The sequence below is a fragment of the Lepus europaeus genome, chromosome 4 (assembly GCF_033115175.1).
Source record: "Lepus europaeus isolate LE1 chromosome 4, mLepTim1.pri, whole genome shotgun sequence".
Classification (NCBI taxonomy): domain Eukaryota; kingdom Metazoa; phylum Chordata; class Mammalia; order Lagomorpha; family Leporidae; genus Lepus; species Lepus europaeus.
Window position 1 is genome coordinate 149467436 of NC_084830.1, and position 19205 is coordinate 149486640.

The following is a 19205-nucleotide window of genomic DNA, read 5'->3' on the forward strand; positions in this document are numbered from 1 at the left end:
TCTGCCTTTCAGATAAATAATAATTTTTAAGTAAGTAATGAGCTATAAGGCAGGGTTCTCGGCTGGCACTGTGGACATTTGCCTGGGAGATCTGCTTTTCCTAGGGCTCTGTCTTGCGCATCCTTAGGATCTTTAGTGGCATCCCTGGCTTCTACTACAACAGGAAGCCTGGAGTCCCACCCCTCTTTAGTCCTGGCAATCAAATAACTCCCGGGGCAAGTTTGCCCCTGTCAAAACCTACACTGTGGTAAAGTGATGCTAAAACCACTCTCTGGCCTTTCTTATTCATTTGAACCCAAGCTGCTAGAAATTTCTGAGTTCTCATTAAACTTTGAAAGAGCCTGTATAACACTTGTCATCAGGCCCGAAATGATATTTCTGCAGCTGTCATACGACTGTAAGACCTTCCATATGCACTTGTGCCTGAATGTGTCAGTTTGTGCTGTTGAGAGAAATTTACCTTCTCCAGGCTGACTGATGATGAAAAGGAAACTATTCTGGATACACTGCTTATGAGAGTGTTCCTTCCACTCCCACTAAGGCTTTCTGCAACTCAGCAGGTTGGAGACCAGCCTAGGCGATTGGCCTGGGCTTCAGACCCTCTCAGCAAGGACCTTTGTATCTGCACATGCCTCTTGATGATGCTGAGAGTGAACATCCTTCATTCTACTCAGCTTTTGAAAATTGGTTTTGACTTTTGGAAACCAGTTTTCACATTCATTGTGCTATCCCAGACCTGCCTAATTGAAGGGTGCGGTTTCTCTGGCCATAGCATATCAAGGAGCACTGGTGAAACAGGTGTGTGTCAGGCACGTTCACCTTTGTTGAGTGCCAGCAAATGTCAAGCATTGAGTGCAACACAGTACCAAAAAAGGACACGAGTGCTTATTTAGCTAACGAAGACTCTTCTCAGGAACCTAATTATGAGAGTAATAATGCGAGCAACCTTATAAATGTTATTAGAAGGAATCAGTGAGTAAGGACTCATAAAAGGACATGCCAATGACAAGTGGAAAATCACTAACCTAATTGACAGAATCACAGTTATGGGTGAAATGCCCAGAATGATCTTACACAGGACTCTCAGGAGCTCTCCTAGTTAAAGCTGAACATTTGCTTTTGGAATTTTAAATTCCAAGCAATTCAAGAAGTGAGATTATACAGTATTGATTAATATGTTAATATACTGCAAAAAACAAACTCAGAAATCTCAGTGGGTTAACAAAATAAAGGCTCAATTCTCATTTTGCCCTGTTAACAGCAAAATGGACAAGCTGATGACTCTCTTTGAGATGCAATTTCTACTTTATATTAAGGCTACCACTCTCATTTCTCCTTCCTCTCTGTGTTCTGCCTCCTTTCCTGTGTCCCCCTGTTTCTCCACACCTCTAAACATTTGAGTGCACCTGGGCTCAGTCCTCAGCGGTCTTCTCTTCAAAACCTTGGCTTGAAATACCGCCTGTGTATCTTTGACTTACAAACTGATGTTAGCTAGGACCTCACCTTTGAAGTCTAGACTCATACAAAGGATTCAGAAGAACTTCATGGAAAATGCTTACAATGAAAAAAAAACATGGATTTCAAAATTTTTTTGCACCAAAAAACATTTATCTTTTAATTACATTGTCCAAAATTTTTTGAAGTATGCTACTGTCTATTCCACATATCTACTTTGCCATTTTATAGATATCTCCTATTTAACAAGACCAAACAAAACTCTTGGTTTTTCCCCCTTCGCAAACATTTTCCCTTTCTGGTTAACATCTAAGCAAGTGGCAACTGCATTTCAGTCACTGAACAAAATACCCATGAGTTTAAACCAACTAATAGAAGTTATCTTATGTGAAGAGCAGAAGCAGATTTTAAAACTATGAAGACAGTTTTAGCAACTTGTAGGAGACTATCAAGATGGAGAAGTGAGACAGCATAGGGCAGAATGAATCCTTGGAGAAATGATGGCCCAAAATTGAATGTCTAGTAAATCTTCAGCATGCTAATTTTTATCTCAGAAACCAACTTGTGACATTTGGTGCTAGGAATGAACCAAGACAGCCAATGCAGATGAGATTTTGTTGTTGGATCGTCCACTAGCAAGCTATGAATACCCAACCACCAATATCTGTGGAGCACAGATAGTCCCTGGCAATTGTTAAAACTCTCATCAGTGGTGAATTGCGATCATACACTAGTGGCAATGCCTAGTTGTCTCAAGCATTTGAAAAATAGGGAGAAACAAACGCTAGTTGTAAGAAAAAGCAATTGCCGAGTTTACTGATGCACCAGAAAAAGATAATGAAACTATAATTAGCAATTAAAAGCTAAGTGTCCAATCCAGAATGCTTTTTTTTTTTTTTTGACAGCATTGAGATAGTCTTTCAGTTCTTGTAATGAGAAGACAAAATGTTGAGGACCAACAACAGGAAGAGCAGTACATTTCCAAAGGTTAAACTCTTCTTTAAAAATGCATATCTCTATGGCAAGATCATGGCCCAGCTGAGAAATGTTTTCATGACACTCGAGATGGGGTTGATGATGCTGTAAATCATAAGGCTTCAGGTTCCTCTAACTGATTCGGTCTACATAAGTGACCAGTGCTCTTCAACCACCTCTCCCTAATGCTTTTGAAGATAATCTAGAGACTTTTTCCCAGGAAAACATGAGCTCACCCAGGATCTTTCCTAAACTCCTCTCCTGCTATCTAGGTCCATATAAGTCAGTTTAAGCAACAGCAAAACCTGGTCCTACAAAGGCTGAACCTGGTAAGAAAAAGGGACTATGGTTTAAGGGCACTGCAGAATCAAGGCTACATGTTGGAACAGGAGCTGAGAAATGATGCATGGTGCTGCATTTTGAGGGTGTATAACCAGGAATGTGGAAAATACAGTTGTCAGTTGGGAAACCACCTGAACCAAGGATTTAATACCCTGGTGAGGACCTTGTGAAACAACTGAACACAGTGCTCCTACGGCCCTTCTGCAATAGCCATAAACACACATTCTCACCCCAAGGCTGTGTTACTACTACACCTTCTGTCATAACATACTCTGAAGGGATATAAACTACTGGACATCTTGCAGAATGTCACCTTCGTCTATAGCAATAATGTCATGCAAATTGGGCAAAATGAGCAAAAAGTGACTACCCAAGACAGGCCTTACTCTGGAGGAAAGAGAATCTCTTAAGTAAAGTTTCCAACAATTTACACATTTCGAAATTTAGGGCCCCGTGTCCTGGGCATTCAAAGACATTCTCTCTAAAGTACTGGACAAATGACTACTTCTTACCTTTGTACTTCCTACCACCAGAAAGGAAGCAGAGAGGTTTAGGGAACCTCTCTGGATCGTAGAAGCGGGAACACTGTAACAGAGAATAATGTTAGGACTCATTCTGAGGCACATGCAACACAATCAGCTCTGAGAAGGGATCAGGGCAGTGGAAAACATTTCCCAGAAGATCCAGGTGATAGTACAAGCATCTTTACCTCAGGGACCATCTATCCTGACAGATCTTATAGTATTAGAAATGCTAGTGGGGGCCGGCACTGTCGCCTGCAGTGCTGGCATCCCATGTGGGCGCCGATTTGAGTCCCAGCTGCTCCACTTCCAATCCAGCTCTCTGCTATGGCCTAGGGAAGCAGTAGTGTATGGTCCAAGGACTTGGGCCTCTGCACCTACATGGGAGATCTGGAAGAAGCTCCTGGCTCCTTGCTTTGGATCGACGTAGCTCCAGCCGTTGTGACCATCTTGGGAGTGAATCAGCAGATGGAAGACCTCTCTCTCTCCTCTCCCTCTTCTCTCTCTCTCTCTTCTCTCTGTCTGTCTCTCTCTCTCTCTCTCTCTGCTTTTGCCTCTCTGAAACTCTGCCTTTCAAATAAATAAATAAAATAAAACAAGATATTGTATATCTTGTTATGTCTAACCTTTAAAAAAAAAAAGAAATGCTAGTGATACAAAAAGATGTCATTAAGCTTATGGCAAACCTTCATACAATAATTACAAGGCAGACAGTATCTGTTTTGGAACAAGGCCATGCCATGGCCAGCAGAAATTTAGTTTGTTTTGAAAGGCCATGTTGATGGCATCACCCACCCGAAACTGACTTGTGTCAGACCCATCAAGAAATACGGTTGAGCAGGCCCATAAGAAACCCACAGGAATATGTAAGTGGTACAGCTGGGGTCAACCCTGACAAGACAAAACAGAACATGCAATCTATAAGACCAGTAGCCTAGAGAACTCTTTCCCCCAAGACTGTTCCACCAGTGTCTCCATCAGGTCACATGAGGAATTCATTATCACCAGCAGGCGGCGGCAGAGAAGCGGCTTGACCTTGGTTGACAAATGGATCCATTCAGCACTTCTGTGGGGAAATCCTTCCTGCGGGAGTACTTTTGGGAAGTGACTTGGTCATCCACTTTGTGTGCCAAGAGAAATTACCTGAGCTGAGATTGGAAAATATGGAAAAAGATTGGAAAATACTCATAAAGAGTGGCAAACAACTTAGCCAGCTGATCAAGAACATAGACACAGAGGAAAGACTAGAAGATCAGAAGCAAGAAGATCTGGGTTAGAGACATGTCAGTGTACATGTGGGAACTAGCACCGAGTATGACATCTTCATATCACATGGTAGTGCTCAACAAAGAGGAACCACTGGAGTAGAGGCACTGTAGCACCAGGAAGATGGCCAGAATATATGAAGAACTCCTATTCATCAACAGTGAAAAGACAAACAACTCCATTAGGATGGGATGTTTCAAATAGACACTTCCAAAAAGGAGATTAATATATGTCTGATAAGCACCTGAGAAAGTGTTTAACATCTTTGGCCATTAGAAAATTGAATATACAAAAACAATACTACTCTATACTCACTATAACAGCTAAAATTTAGACAATAAACACTATGGAACTAAAACTTTAATTTCTTGCAGTGGGTATGTAAAATGATATACCTATTTTGGAAAATTGATATCACAGCTTTTTACATGATTAAACATGCAATGTCTTTTCATCACAAAATCTCAACCATATTTATGCAAGAGAAATGGAAACACATGTCCACAAAAAAAACTTACACATGAATGTTCATGACAATTCAAGTCATGATATCCAAAAACTGGAAATAACCCATATATCAAGCAAATAAAGTAATAGTGTCACATAATGAAATAATATGGAAGTAAAAAAGTATGAATACCCTATACACACAACCTGGACGAATCTGAATAAAGCACTAAGAATCTGCATTGCATACTGCAATATACTACATACTGCATATATATGAAAGTAAAGAACTCCCATTACTATGAAGCTCAAAACAGACAAAACAAATCTCTGTTGATCAAATCAGAACAACAGTTGCCTCTGGGGTAATTTGGAATGATTGGAAGGGGTCACAGGGGAATTTCCTTGATGATGTAAATGTTCTGTATTTCATTTGCATACTTATTATCTGTTCATTTTGCTGTATATAAGTTTTTGCCTTGCAAAGTACAGATCAGTTCTATCGCTCTGATCCCAATTTCTGCCACTTACTCTCTCTCATCCAGCCCCACTGACTCCTTGATATTCTATATCTTTACACCTGCCATTCTTTCTGCATGAAGGCATCCTTTTACCAGATAGCCATACAGTTTTTGCTCCCTCATTTCAATTAGAACTCTACTCAAATATAAACATCAAATCAAAGAGGTTCATCCTGACAGCCTCATATAACTGTAATCATGATCTAAATCTATTTCCTGCTTCATTTTTCTCCACCTCCTTAACAGTCATCATTATTTGTATATATTACACAAACAGAGACTTCTTTCTTTTCTTCAATGCTGAATCAAAACCCTTAGATGTTTACTTAAGGGTTATTATACTGAATATATCTTCAAGCTAACTATTACTAAAAGATCAAAGGAATATCCAGTTAAAGGTGCTAGGTCTTAGGTGAATTCTTTGTCTTCATTGTAATTGAATCCTGGGATAGCTCTTATACTAGATTTACCTAGCAGGATTCAAACAAGGGTATCTGACCCCATTTGTATTTTATGAAACTTTGGGATAGCGAGGGAAAAGAAAGCCAAGCATCAAAACAGCTTTTATACCGTTCTCTGTGGGGGATTCTGGCAATATTTTTCAAAGGAAAGGAAGAGTGTCAAGTGGGATTTTATACATAGATAGAATGTGATGCAACCAAGTAATCTGAAGGGCTGTCAGATGCATTTGAGCACCAGAAAAGAGTATCATCTAGAAAAGATCATTTGGCAGAAAATCATTTTTATTATTTTACTGTGATTTCATCAAAGATCTTACAGTTGATTGCTGGTCCATCCAGCTGTGACTCTCACCGAATATGTCTTTCAAACTTGTATTAGCATAAAAGTGACTTGCTTGAATTGGTCATTTTAGTCCTTCAGTAACTAAGTATGTGCACTAAAGATTCTGTGGTAATCAAGGAGGATAATGCTCTTGCTCCTGTGAGGGTCATCATCTACTTGGAGTAGGCAGATAGTAAACATGTAATTAAATCAAAGGATGAGATAGCCGGGTCCGTGACCAGGCCAAGAAGAAACTGTTAAAGAACACAGATGGAGTAAAATATATTAAATAGGTTGTCTGTGATATCTTTTCTTTAGAAGGAAACATAAGAGCTGTTTGAGACCTCAATGGGAAGAAAGATTCCAGGCAGAGATGCTTCATAACAAGTTTAGTGTGCCTGAGCAAGGGCGTGCTTGGAACATGGGGAGCTGAATGAGAAGAGATAGGAGATGTGAGCAATGTCTATATCATGCAGGGCCTGGAAGGGCTCATAAGGAATTTGTTGTATCCAGAGTGACATGTTTTAATTAGGAAAATGACAAAAAGTGATTTCTGAGTTTAAAAGACTCATCTTTCTACCATGTAGATAATGGAGTGAGAAAGAGTGAGATCTGCTTGGGTTGCTGTGACAGCAATGCAGACAAGCTGGGATGGAGGACAGTTGTAGGGCAGTGGTTCTCAGCCAGGGCGGAGTTTGCTCTTGGAGGCATTTGGTACTGCCTTGGAGAACTTTTTGGTTGTCACAACCACAACAGGGGCTGCTGCTGTAGCCCAACATGACAAGGGTTGTGCTAAACTCCTGACAGTACATTGGATAGTTCCTTACGATGAAAATGATTTTGCTCAACATGTTGATTGTGTCAAGGTTGAGGACACCTATTCTAGGAAATTAGTACCACAAATCAAAATGAGTGAATGAGCATACTCTTATTTCAGAAGCAAAGTTAGTAAGAGGACTTCCTGTAGATGTGGAAGATCTAGGAAAGGCAGAAATTCAGAATGACTCTGAGTTTTTGTGTCTGAGTATCTGACAATGCCATGGCACTACCACTGAGGTTAAAAAAAAAAAAAAGAGGAAGAAGAAAGAAAAGAAAAAAAGAGCATCTGAGGGTGAAAATCAGAAATTCTGTTCCAGCCATACTCTTTGACATGCTCATAAGGTACCAAAAGGTAGGGATTGCATATGTGAATCTAGAACTCACAGGGGAGTCTCAAGATAAAAATATAAGACACATCACCATAAATAAGGCATTCATACATTTTTATTTATTTCCATTTTATTTAAAAAGCAGAGTGACAAAGAGGAAGGAGGGAGTGAGGGAGGGAGAAAGAGAATGAATTAGAATATGAATCATCTGATGCACTTCCCCAGGTACCTGCAACAGCTGGGACTAGGCCAGGCTGAAGCCAGAATCATGAAACTCAATCCAGGTCTCCCATGTGGGTGGCAGGGATCCAGTTACTTGAATATTCCATTACCTTTTTTTTTTCTTAATATTTTACTTATTTATCTGAGAGAGAGAGTTACAGACAGACAGAGGGAGAGACAGATGGTTTTCCATCTGCTGGTTCATTCCCCAAATGGCCTCAATGGCTGGAGCTGGGCAGATCCAAAGCCAGCAGCCATGAGCTTCTTCCAGGTCTCCCACGTGGGTGCAGGGGCCCAAGCACTTGGGCCATCTTTTACTGCTTTCCCAGGCACATTAGCAGTAGAGTAGCTGGGAGAGGCAAAGGCTTAGCCTACTAGGCCACAGCGCCAGCCCCACGACTATCTTCTAGGATACACATTAACAGAAAGGTAGAATTAGAAGCAGAGCTGAGACTTGGACCCAGGCATTCCAATATGGGATGTGGACAACTCAAGCAGCATCTTAACAAGTATGCCACGTACTGGCTCCACAAAGAAGACAGATTGTAAAAACAGGCGAGATCACTTAGAGGGAGACTAGAACTAGAACGAAAAATCGGACCCAAGATGGAGAGCTAAGTTGACTACAGGGAGTGAAGGCAGGAACAACAGAGAAAGGAACCAGTACTGAGGAAGGAAAAACACCCAGACAGTGCTGGAACCATGGAATTTAAGAAGAAAAAAAAAAAAACTACATTGACCCAAACTAAAACATCTAAATAATTTGAGACCTACAAAAACATAAATTTTGTATGTTCAATGTAAGGGAAAGGAAGAATTGTTAGCATAACAAATGCTGCTGAGACATTGAGTACAGTGTGAATGACCATAGATAATGGTGACATAAAGGCAGTTCCAGTGGACTATAGGGCATAAAAGCCTGGTTTTATTGAGTTCAAAAAAACTGCTAGTGAAAAACAAGCCAATTTCTTCTATGCCGAAGCACATGGGTTTAGAAGAGTGTCTTTAAAGACAGGAAGTGCTAGGGGTGTTAGGTTATCATTCCATGCTGAGATCTAACCAAAAGAAAGGGTTTATGGTACACAGGAAGAAAGGAAAATTGAAAGAGTACAGTCTTTGAATGATAAAAAGAATGGAATTCAGAGCACAGAATTATTACAAGTGCAAAAACATTTGTTCTACTGAGAGTAAATAAACATGCCAGTTGGTCATAATTTTTAATAACAACATTTTCTTCTTATTATATGTAATTTTCTATACTCTTTTAAATGTCTACTTTCTTAGTATAGTTTCAATTTGCAAACCATAATAAAGGAAGTCATAATTTAGACGTGGTCCATTAGTCCTGTCTCAGTCTTAGTTTCTTCTCAAAGAATATACTCTCCGAGTTCTATTTTAGTACTTTCTCTTCACCATGATCATTTCTTGAGGAGTCAAAGATGTTTATAATTCATTATATTTTGTGTTTCAGAATTTCTGTGTGTATCTCCTCAGGAAGCTTCTGTCAGAGGTTGACTCTATTTTTTAATAAATGGACGCCTGGAGTGGAAAGATAAAAAGCAAAATTATAAACTGTTTTCCAAACCCAGAACTCCCACAGTCTGAAAAATTTATCTTAAGATCTCAAAATCCTACAGCCTAGGGTTCCTTTCCTTAAGTTTAGCCATGGCTGGTTTGGAATCCTTCATCACATCGCTGCCCTCCCCACCACCCTGCGGAAGGTTGTCATGTGACCTGTGGCAAATGCAGCCTTGCTGTTTGTTGTTGCCTGCCTGAGAGTGGCAGAGCCTTGAGGTCATCACAGAATTTAGCATTGCCACATTTGAGCCTTGAGGTCATCACAGAATTTAGCATTGCCACGTTCCCTCCTCAGGAGCTGGAGGAAGCATTCTTGCTCCTACATAAGGCGCACGTGGACTCTTGATCTCCCATCCTTCCAAGGCTTCTGCTCAGCACTTATCCCCTCCCTCCCTCCTGTATGACCAATGTTTCCCTCGCCACCAGATCTTCCTCATCAGATCTCATTTCTCAATTAAGGATAAAATAGAGAGCTTTCCCTCTCCCCCTACAGATATAAGAGTTCTTCAAAACTTTGTGGAAAACAGCAAAGTGGAATTAAGATGTTTACTTTGGAAGAAAAAAACTTTGAAATCTGCATATTTTTTCCATAATACTCAGCATGAACTTTTTTAGACTCCAAATACCTGTTTCTCTATTCCCTAGAGAAAATCTGCTTGAAAACGGTGACTCAACTTCTCTTTCCACCTACTTTTTAACTCAAACTCGGCCAGCGCTGTGGCTTAACAGGCTAATCCTCCACCTTGCAGCGCCGGCACACCGGGTTCTAGTCCCGGTTGGGGCGCCGGATTCTATCCCGGTTGCCCCTCTTCCAGGCCAGCTCTCTGCTATGGACCAGGAAGGCAGTGGAGGATGGCCCAAGTGCTTGGGCCCTGCACCCCATGGGAGACCAGGAGAAGCACCTGGCTCCTGGCTTCGGATCAGCGAGATGCGCCGGCCGCAGCGGCCATTGGAGGGTGAACCAACAGCAAAAAGGAAGACCTTTCTCTCTGTCTCTCTCTCTCACTATCCACTCTGCCTGTCAAAAACAAAACAAAACGAACAAACAAAAAAACTCAAACTGGTATGGCTTCTACCTTTCTTGGTCTATTAAAATTGCTCTTGTCAAAGTCACCAATGATGTTCTTATCACCAGATCCCATGACCAAGCCTATGGTATGAAACACATCTTTCACTCAATATACTAAACTTCATAAACATGTTCAACACATCTCTGATCATTCTCTACCTATAAAATCCTCATGTCCTGGTTGCTATTATATTATAGTCCCTTGGTTTTCCTTCTAATTACAATTCTCACTTGTTCTTCCATTATCTGCCTGCCTTTTGAATGTCAGAATTCACAGGCTCCAGGCTGAGCCTCTTGTCTTCTTCCTTTACCCACTTCCCATAAGCGACATGATTTATTCACATAGTTGTCTTTCTACACCACCAAATTGATGTCTCCAGTGCTGATTCCCACTTTAGTTTCAGATTCATGTGTCAAACTGCCTACTTGACCTCTCTTCTTGAATATCTCCAGGACTTTTTGACTATACCACAAAGAAAGCACAACTCTTGCTTTTTGTCCTGCAGACGTTTTTCTTCAAAGTTACCTCCCATGACAAAGTGGCACCACCTTCAGCCCAAGAATCAAACTGGAGACCTGTGAGTCATTCTTGATTTACTGCCACAGCATCCATTTCCTCAGCAAAGTCCATCGCTGCTACCACCTAGTTATTCCCAGCTCACTGCTTGTTCTCTGCCCTACCACAGCTACCCTTCTTGAAGCCCAACAGCTCTCACTTGGATCATTGCTAGGTAGTTTCCTGCTTGTCCACATTCCACACACCAGACCAAATAAATGGTTGAAAATATAGCTGAGAACTTATCACTTCTCCACTTAAAACCTCTCCTTATTTTCCTAATGTATTGGAAACAAAGGTAAACCCATTTCCTTACCCTACACCTCCAAGATCTTACAGAGCTGACTTCTGCTTTTCCTCTCCTGTTTCATCTCTTATCTTTCCATTCTCGGCTCCTACTGCTTGCTCCAGCCACACTGGGTTCCCTAAGAATTGCCCTGTTTCAGTCTTGCATTTTCTCTGCTTGTGAGGCTGTTTCTCAAACTTCTCCCAGGTGGACTCTTTCTCATCTTTCAGATCTCTCTAGAGTAGATTCCCTTCAGTCAAATCCTTCACTTTTATCCCCTTACTGTCTTTATTTTTTCCTACTGCTTCCTATTCAGCATTAACATTGTTATAAGTTTGCTTATAAAGTGAACACACTACATGAAAGCAGAGATGTTTGTCCAATTCTGATTACTCACAGTAGTGTAAATAATACAAACTCAGTGAAGAGTTGTTGAATAAATCAATAATCATTTAAATTTAATCGATTTCTCCTTCACATTGTTTGTATTCCGTGCTTGGGTAGTTTGAAATAATTTCTTATCCTCTTCCCAAAGATACTGTAGTATAGATACACCGTACTGTGCTCAAGGGACCCCAATCCCAAATTACTGGTGATCTTAATTTGTATATATTACAGTAACTGGAAGTATTTTTACTTGCATGAAGCAGGATGTCTGACAAATTGGAGTGTATAATTTGCACATAACCAGAAGTCCCATTGAGAGCAGTGGCTGCAGTGGGGTCAGGTCCTGACAGCATGTTCTCAGGCTGACATCTCCTTAATCCTACAAATCCTCCTTCTCAGGGCCATGGCAGCCACTGCAGTTCCAAGTGCCATACAACTGTACTCTTGGAGGCCGGTAGTCAGGGCAACACAAGGCAGAGAAATTTTCTCTGTGTTCTTGCCTTTGTTGATGTGAAAATATCTTTTCCAGAAGCCACTCCAAACTTCTCCTGGCATGGCATTGGCCAGAGGTGGGTCACATTCACACCTTGAGACTGAAAAGTATATACAAGTATCAGGGAAGAAGACTGGAAAGGCTTCAGAGTGGAAAACACAGAATCAGGGCTGCAAATCATCACAAGGTTACATTTTTCCTCTTTGGTTTTGTCTTGTACATGGCACTTGCCCTAACCTTTACCTCACTACACTATACACAGTTCTGGCATTTTTTTTTTTAAGACATGAACACTGTGAATGAAGCAGAAGTGGAGGCCTAGCACTTTCCCTGCTGAGATAATACAAGTCTATCTTTTCTATGTAGCTCATGTAGCCAGTTTATACTGTCAATTCTCTACCTCCATTAAATTTTAAGTTTAGCCCTGAAGAGCTTTTATAATTTCTTATCATCTCCTTTCTGGAGCTTAAACCTGGAAAAACAGGATTTCTGTAATTAATGCTGCTTTGATGCCAGCATCTATATTCATAGGCACAATTTTTTCCCAAATTAAATTTACTTAAAAATTGATTGTACCTGGAAATGCAAATCAAAACAACCATGAGGTTTCACCTCAACCCAGTTAAAATGGCTCTCATACAGAAATCAATAAACAACAAATGCTGGCGAGGATGTGGGGGAAAATGATATCCTAATCCATTGCTGGTGGAAATGTAAGCTGGTGCAGCCACTGTGGAAGGCAGTATGGAGATATCTTAGAAAACTGAGCACAGACCCACCATATGACCCAGCCATCCTGCTCCTGAGAATTTACCCAAGCAAAGTGAAGTCAGCATCTGAAGGGGTTATCTGTACCCCTATGGTTCACTGCAGGTCAGTTCACAATAGCTAAGATACGGAAGCAAAGCAGATGTCTATCAACTGTTGACTGGTAAAGAAGTTACACTATATATACACTATGGAGTACTACTTAACTGTAAAGAAAATGAAATCCTTTCTTTTGCAACAAAATGGAAACCATTATACTTAGAGAAATAAGCAAGTCCCCAAAAAACAGATACCATGTTTTCCCTGATCTGAGGTAACTAATAGAGTTCCTAAAATGTAATGTATTGGAGTGAAACGGACATTACAGCCCTTGTCTCTAACTGTTGAGGCACAAGGTTTTTTTTTTTTCTTCGTACTATCTGTTAAACTCTTTTACTTAGTGCAGAGTTAACTTTATAATCATTAAATAAACTGAAAGTAGATCTTTGTAAAAACGAGTGATAATGGGACGGCTGGCACCATGGCTCACTTGGCTAATCCTCCACCTGCGGTGCCAGCACTCCGGGTTCTAGTCCCGGCTGGGGCACCAGATTCTGTCCCGGTTACTCCTCTTCCAGTCCAGCTCTCTGTTGTGACCCGGGAAGGCAGTGGAGGATGGCCCAGGTCCTTGGGCCCTGCACCTGCATGGGAGACCAGGAGGAAGCACCTGGCTCCTGGCTTCAGATCAGCACAGCGCGCCGGCCGTAGTAGCCACTTGGGGGGTGAACCAACGGAAAAAGGAAGACCTTTCTCTCTGTCTCTCTCTCTCACTGTCTAACTCTGCCTGTCAAAAAAAAAATGAGTGGTAATGGGAGAGGGAGTAGAAGTAGGGTAGGATGGGAGGTATCACTATGTTCCTAAATCTATATATATATAAAATTTATGAAATTTGTGTAACTTAAATTTTTTTAAAAATCTCATCAAAAAAGATTAAGAACCATATGTGTATATATAATATATAAATGATTATAATATCTTGATGTCCCATCAATTCTAAACCACTCCAGCTCTACCATGTTACCCACAAATATCGAACTACTAGACTATGAAGTTTTAAAGAATAAAGGGAAAAATAATTTGGGGTAAAACAAAAACAAAAAACTAAGAGCAACAACAGCAATAAGAAAAATAAAAAATAACCAAAGACTCTAATGGGACTTTCTGTGCTAGATTTTCCCTTCACCTTCTAAACCAATTGTCCACCTAATATTGTATATTTCTGAATGAAATTCGTGCTTTGGAGCCCTACTCTTTAATGGATATTTACTACTAAGGACCAGCCCCTAAAGCTGTAGTATTTAATTTGATTCATAAAATAATCCAAGGAGGCCATAATGTTACTTTCCCTCCCTCAACACACACACACAGACACACACTTCGAGAGAGAGACAGAGGGAGAGGGAGAGACAGTGAGTTTACAAAGACTGAGGCTCAGAGAGGTGAAGCGACCTTTTTGGAGAACTCATAACTACAATGGAGAGATGAGGATGTCCTGACTCCAAAGGCTCTTAAATCATTGTGGTAGAACATCTCTTACATGCATTTCTTAACATTCCTTGGGGAGAACATTTAACTCCAGGTCCTGTTTAAGGCCATTGTTCTCGTGGCTTTGACTTTACATACCCTTCCAGGGAATACTGTTGCTTGGACTGTAAGACATCTTAATTAAGCAGGAGAAGGCCTTGGAGGTGGCTGGTGTCCCCTGTAAAGCAGCAGAGGTCCTGCTACTCTTTTTCATTTGATTAAAGATAAGCTGGTGAAGGTGGGCTGACAGATGGCACGCCCTCTTCACCACCTCAGCAGACACAAGCTCTCTGCCAAGATACAGTTAATGGTCCTTCAGTGGTCAAAGTTCTCAGTATGTAACACATGAACATGAACTTCTAGCCATGCTCTTAAACTACTCCTGGTAGACAATTTTATAGTGCTCATATTATTACAGGGGTCGAAGTATCTGTATTGGTTTCTTGTGAGTGCATTAAAAAATTACCATAAACTGTGTGACTTAAAACAATAGAATGAGCAGATATTTGGCACAGTGGTTAACTCGCCACCTGGGACTCCTGTATCCCATATTGGAGTGCGCGGTTCCAGTCCTAGCTCCTCTGCTTCTGATCCAGCTTCCTGCTCATGTGGAGGCATCAGATGATGGCAGCCATGTGGGAGATGCAGACTGGGTTTCTGATCTCTGGCTCCATCTGAGCCCAGCTCTGGATGTTGTTGGCATTTGGGAAGTGCATCAGCAGATGGGAGATCTTTGTCTCTCTGCCTTTCTCCATCTTTCAGTCTTTGAAATAAAATGAAGATGATGATGACAGATGGATAGAAAGATGATAGATAGATAAAATGAAGCAGAAAATTTTTCTCTCAGTTTTGGGAGCCAGAATCCCCCAAATCACTATCATTGAATCAAAATCAAGCTGTTAGCAGAGCTGTTTTCCCTCAGAAGTTCTAGGGATGATCTGTCCCTTCTCTTCTAGCTTCCAGTGGCTGTGGGCATTCCTTGGCCTGAATTCACATCAGTGCACTCTGCATGTCTATCTCCACATCACCTTCTTCCTTATCTGTGTTTGAATCGGTCTCTGCCTCCCCCTTACACAGACACATGTGAGTGCTTGGGGGTCACTCCGGAAGCTCAAGATCCTTGGCTGCATCACAGCTACAAAGCCCCTGTTAACCACTTCTAGCCACACTTACAGGTTCCAGAGCTTGGGACTGCATGTCTTCATGAGCTGTGATTCACCCCACTATTGTGTGTAACACTCACTCAGCCACACGGCCTCTGAGATAAGGGTTGTGATCATCCCACTTACTAAAGAAGAAACTGAGGCACAGAGAGATTATATAATAACACTATAATAATGATATAATAACAAGGTCAAATGGCCACCACGTACTGGTATCTGGATTTGAACTTAGGAAGTTTTGTGACCATAAAAACTAGCTGCCCACTGGAAGGAAATGACAAATCAATTCACACAGAAGGATTGTCCACACACAACACTCCAAGATGGGAGTCCAATGGACAGAGGATTCTCCTTTAAAGGGACTCCTGGTGGGTTGCGGAACTTTCTCTTCCTCATCTTTGTCGTCATCTTACACACACAAAGTCACTTTAAGTGCTGGGTGTTTAGAGTAACAGGGAGAAATGTGCTGTATAAACTGTACGCCGCTGAGGCATGTGCTGAACGGATGGACTCTGAATCAACCATCAAAAGAACACTGTGTCTGAGTTGGAAATAAGCAGTAAATGGGCCTTTCTAGGCATTCCTTTTTGTTTTTATTTAAAACGCAGACCCTTGGGGAACAGGTTGTAGCCTCTCATACCCAGCCTTCTCCTGCAACCCTTGCCTCCAAGGGAACGGTCTGCTAAACTGAGCATCTCACAGCCCCAGACCTTGGGCAAGGCGTCCTCTCTGTTTCTTGTTCAGGAAAGATGGCTTCAGTCAAGCAGGCCAGCTCTGCAGGTGTGTGCTGGAGTCTTTTCCTCCCAGCTCTCTGTATATCCTTTTCTAGTTCCGCTCTCTACAGCTCCTTCTCAGCAGTTCATTCTCTTTTTCTTCTTCATGGCCCCATATTCTTAGGGTTCAGTCACGTGGCCTGAAGGTCAGACTGTACTTCTTTGTGAACCTCATGTGACCACAGTAGCTCACATGTACCTTAGGACGTGAGCCTTCAGCTTCCTACCAGTGCTAGGACGCCACAGATACTGCTATTTTACAAAACACCACTAAGATACACTTGAAGTATAATACCTACTCAAAGAAGAAAAACACTAAAAATAACTGATAGTGAAATCAGGTAGCTGCTCCTGCATCTCCAGTGAATATGTCAGTAACACTATCTTTTTAAAAACTGTATCAGGAATACACTCCTAATATTTCACTATGAATTCTTTAGTGTGATTCTGGGTGGTTACTGTGCTGTAACTGGTTGATCCAAACATGAACATGGGTCAAAGCACATCACAAGTTTATTTCTCACTGGCGTCACAGCCCCGGTGGGGGACTTGGCTCAGCACAGTGATTCCAAGACCTGCATTCTTCCTGCTGAGGCACTGTGGTCCGGGCATTCTCGATCTCACCTGGCAAAGGGAAGAGGAGAGAGAGCGTGGGGGAAGCCATCTGTGCTTCAGGCTTTCATCCGGAGGCAGCACCCATCACGCCTTTCCCTGGCACGCCGTTGAAGACGCATCCCATGCCCGACTGCACGAGCGATGCGCGGTGTTGTCCAGATGCTCGCCTTCAAGTGAAAGGAACTCTAGATCTAAAGATGACACCCATACCAGGGGGCAGAGATAAATCGACACAGTCCTGAGCACACGCACGCTTCAGGACAGAGAGGTAGACTCGGGCTGAAGGCTCTCTCTGTGCCTCCCAAACCAGGACTCTGCACCAAGTTACAAACTTCGCATCTTCTCATTCAGATTACCATCTCCAAAGGGCATTTGGTGAAGATTAAATAAGATCTTATATTGAAACCATCTACTAAGCTATTTATTGGACAGTGGTCACTTAATAAATGGTTGTTATTCTATCATTGCTGTTTTAAAATTTTCATATTCAAATATATCTATTATAGCTATTCCTGTCATATCAGAATAAAAATATATCGCTAAGTTAAATGAGGCACATACATTCAGTGAAACAGACTATGGTCATTTAAAAGTGATAATTTCAAAGTATATCATTCTATGGAAACATAAATAATATATTTTAAAAGCAGGAGACATTTATAAAGAGTATAAGAAATATGTTAAAACAGAAAATTAGCCACTGTTACCTTAGATTTTTCACTTTCTTTTAGTTCTGATTTTTTATCAGCTGAATTTTTAGTAGCCATTTTACATTTTAGTAGCCATTTTCTTCTTGTTTCCTTTTTTTACTTTTATCCTAAGACTTCTTTTAAGTAATAAATATTACAAATATAGCTGAAATCCCTTTTAGAATCCTAGCTGATGCCAATCCCTTCATCCGAAAGGAAATCATTTCACAAATCTGTCTATACACTTCCTGATCAGGTTTTTACTATAACTACACAAGTATGTTTGCATGAAAACATCGGATTATTTAGAATTTTTATAATTATATAGTTGGCATCCATCTTTGGTACTATTCATGAAATATTTCGTGTCCAATATACATCCACATTGATTTTATAGATCTAGTTCACTTAACAGCTCCCTAATATTTCACTGAATAAATAAAACAATCCATTTATTCACTCAGTGTAGATGAATTTTAAGTGGTTTCCATTTCTTTCTACTCCAAATAACTATTTCAGAGAACAATATTTTATACGTCTCCTTGTGAAAATGTGTGAATTCCCTAGAGTCAATTATGAGAAATGAAGTCTTCTGAATCATCGGCTATGACAATACTTAGGTTTTTAAAACTTGCCCAATGGAGGAGGCCTAGCCAGCTTGATGCGTCTGTCACAATCATTAAGCTTTGTGCCTGTTGCCTGTCAGAATTCTACGGAAGCACAACGCCCAGCAAGAGAATGCTGGCCTGAAACTCTGGGATGATATGTGCCTATACCACAGATAAAGTGGAGTTGAACAGTGGATGCCAGAATATACAACATCCATCTCCAAATGGTCACAAAACTCTGTCCACATAAGATTCCTCCAGACAAGGCCACCTACAGTTCCCTGAGAACAGAGCAGACGTTTCTGGAGCTGATCACCCCCCCTTCCCTTAGGCTCCACCATGTGCCGGATCCCTACAGCCAGATCAACAGTCATGGGCACAGCCAAAGCAATGCCCACATCAAACATGAAGCAGTTACACAAGATGAGACATTCACCCAAATGCCAAAACTCGTCATTGTTGATTTCTCAGAGCAAATGTACAGGTCACCAGGGCCTCTGGCAATTAGGAAGCTCCTGCAAAAAATCCCCAGCAACAGGGAAATCACTAGCAATGAAAAGTCCCTACCAGGATCATCTGCCTCCGATATGCATCTGCTAGATTGTAATCCACATTGCAGCAGTCACAGGCGAACAGCTGGCCTGCTAGGCCACATCTCCCCAGTAGTACATGCTCTCAGTGGTCGGACCTTACCTGACCTGCCTGCTCGCTGCCCCCTTGCAGACTATTTCAATAAATCTACCGCTACTCCAAAAAAACTGCCCAGTCACTCTCCTACTGGGTTGATATTCCAGTGAGAATATATGGGTTTTGAAATTCCACATCTCTTTGCTAGCTCTTTTGAACAGCTCTTTTTATTGCCAACTGTGTGTTTAATATCTCTCAGTAGTATGAATTCTCCTTTCACTGATGACAAAGGTACACATTTCATATGCTTATTGGACTTTCATTATTTATCTTATAGTAACTGCATATTT